We start from the raw sequence: 2,927 nt of genomic DNA on the forward strand, positions 1-2,927 counted from the left end.
TTTTTTTTTTTTTTTCAGAAGCTGAGCCCTGCGGAATCTGTTGTAGAAAAGTGGGTAGAGAGTGGATTATTGTACACTACTGTTCTCACATATATATATATATATATATATATATATATATATATATATATATATATGTGGCTCAGTTCCAGCAGATTTGAATTTAAAATACATTTATATGGCTTCCTGAATAAAAGACGAGCAGTGTGCTACACCAGTGCTCTTTTCTTTTTCTCCTTTTGCTGTGTGCACCAGCAGCGATCAGAATGGCTACAACCGCAGCAGCGGCACTGGGGGCTGCAGCAGGTAATGCCATTGGAGTGTTCACTCCCCATTTGACATGTCACTTCAAAGCAGCATGCACACCAGATAAAACATACGCACACACCATGGTCCAAGAAACCCAACACGAAGGGATCTTTCAATTCAGTTAACTGCTTTCCGTTAACTGGTTTTTGGCTACTTTGCACCAAAACTTTTGAAATAGCAGACGTGGAGTTAATGGGGAAATGTGTATGGAACTGGGAAGGAGAAGAAGCATGTGTGCAGGCCTCGCACTATTTTTCTGTGGAATATTCTGAGAGTTGAATGTTACTCTAAATGCAAGTGAAAAAAAATATTTCTTCAAATGAAGTAGAGACATTCACCACAAGTTAACAGTAAACACAAACACATAAGAAACCACTAAACAGTTGGCCGGTGTTTTAATTAGAGATAGTATACTACTGCACCGAACAGAAAGCACCCTGGAGAATGAAATGGCCATTTGCAAAGCCTTTGAACAGCAATTTTCTGAAGAACAAGAGAAGAATCAGAGATGCACCTGATTCACCTAAACCCGACTGCAAAATGTATCCTTCACCAGAGCACCTCATGTATGACCAGCTTCAGGCATATCCGTACGGTCACATCACCATTATTCACAGTAATGAGGTGTTCATCAGCTAGGCTGAGTAAAAGAAGCAAAACCAGCTCACACAAACACTATGGGGCACTCTAGGGAACCCAGCTCCATACACATGCAGTTTAGGCAGTGAGAGGCTTGCTAGCTTCTTCTCCATCTTAGTCCTGCTGGACCCAGGCTTGTCCACATATCCCTCTTCTCTCCAGCAGTCTCCAGGGCTTCTGGCATTGGTACCACACCAAACCCAAGCCAGTGTTCAGGTGGCCACCAGTCCTGAGGTGACCGATCTCTCCTCTGACAGGATGAAGGGCTCAGATACCTGAAGGCTTCTGTAGGGCCTGTCCAGAGCTCAACGAAGTGGAACTTGGCCCAAATCAATAATCCTTCTGGCCCTTTGTGAGTCACTTGCTTCTCTGCGCACCATGTGTGTAAGCACTTCTGGCAGAGGAAACATGCCACCAAAGACTCCCAAGATGGGTCTGTGCAGAGCCCGCTTGGGTTCAAAATGTTTATTAGGTCAGGCTCTGTGCCAAGAAAGGCAGTTAAACTGCTTTTGCACCTGGCCCTGGATCCAGTATATCCATGTTCCCACAGCGCTGCAGCTCGTGAGCCCTGCCAGACCATAGTCAGCTCCACAAAGATTCAGTTCTGGTGCTGCTACATTCTTAGCGCAGCCAATCTGCAACCGAGATAAACTTTCCATGAATAATTGCAGGTTTAATGGACTCACACATGTGTTTATAACCCTGACTCATAAGGTCAGAATTTAGGCCTGAATACTTTTCCACCTTTTGAATTCCCTTCGGAAAGCCAGAGTTGGCTCTTCAGGACTATGAATGTGCATTGTTTTAATCAGAGGTTTGCTTTTTAAATTGTTCTAAAGAATAGCGTATGTTCTTCAAAACGTACATTTATATGCATATTGCTGTTAGTACTACAGACACCAAGCCTTCAGATTTCTCAGCTCGTTCCCTGAAGAATCAGGTTTTTGGTTGTTTTGGTTTTGGGTTTTTTTTTTTTTCAATTATTTACACAGAAAACCAGATAAAGCCTCATTGTTGTTTCCTTGTCTTCCATTTACTCTTCTACCTTGAGCCTATGATTAGATCAGGGCAGGATCCATTCCTCTCCATTACCTGCTCAAAAGCCCAAGTCTCCAAGAGCAAAGCACCCTGGAAGCATGCTGCAGCAGCGATGTTCACTTTGGCAGTCTGGTAAGTACCAGGAGCTGCAAGAAACCTAAGACTGCCTAGGATGTATCTGACATCAGTGTGGGGGGAAAGAAAAAAAAACAAACCAGAAACCGACCAAAAACCTTCAACTGCAATAAAAATCAAACATCGATTGGAAAGAAACCCATCTCTGTGACATTTGAAACTGTATTAAGAATAGACATTCAGTATTCATATACAAGGGAGTACTAATGCACTGATGCTTTTAAGATACAGATTTCCAGGAAGAAAAAATAATACCAATCATAAATATGTCATCTTAAATATGATTCAGAACAGGAACTGTAATTTTATTCACCCTCATGCCCGTTGGAGAATACAAGATAAAGGAGCCTTGAACTGTCACCAGAGGCAATGGAGAGGGAAGAAGACACAAAAGCCCATACTGACATCATGACAAAAACGTGGGCACCATAGAAATGAAGCACAATTATTTTGAAAAGTAACAGTGTGTCTGCTCACGTAAAGATCACCTAGCGCAACAAGCTGAACGGAGCCCAAGCGTCGTAGGACACGTGAAACTGCGAACTGAACTGGTTGGGGAAACTTTCGAGGGCCACCAGCTCCCGGCTCTCTTCCACCGTTGCCTCCTCCGGACCCATTCACCCGGCCTCCAATCTCCTCCGCCTTCTGCAGAGCCCTCCCCCTGCATCTGCTCCGCCGCTCCTCCTCCAGCAGCTCTCTCCCCTCTCCCCCGGCTCCCATGGGCCCCTTCCCTTGCACTCTTTCCTCCACCTCCGGCAGCGCCCTCCACTTGCCCCCAGCCCACCCTGCCCCCGCCGCGCCTCCCT

The 2,927-nt window shown here is 45.1% G+C and overlaps 1 protein-coding gene across 2 annotated transcripts in view; it reads right to left on the minus strand.

Moving 5' to 3' along the window:
- Window positions 1-2,876, minus strand: part of KATNAL1 (katanin catalytic subunit A1 like 1) — a 42,491-nt gene extending 39,615 nt beyond the window's left edge. The window contains exon 1 of one of the 2 annotated variants that reach the window (XM_026844062.1): window positions 2,610-2,876. The gene's annotated coding sequence lies outside the window, so the exon portion shown is untranslated. Of the gene's footprint in view, window positions 1-2,598 lie in introns of both variants that reach the window. The other variant, XM_026844055.1, reaches the window with a different exon arrangement.
- Between the last annotated feature and the right edge of the window lie 51 nt (window positions 2,877-2,927).

The sequence above is a fragment of the Athene cunicularia genome (genome assembly GCF_003259725.1).
Source record: "Athene cunicularia isolate RWA chromosome 1 unlocalized genomic scaffold, athCun1 chr1_part1, whole genome shotgun sequence".
Taxonomy (NCBI): Eukaryota; Metazoa; Chordata; class Aves; order Strigiformes; family Strigidae; genus Athene; species Athene cunicularia.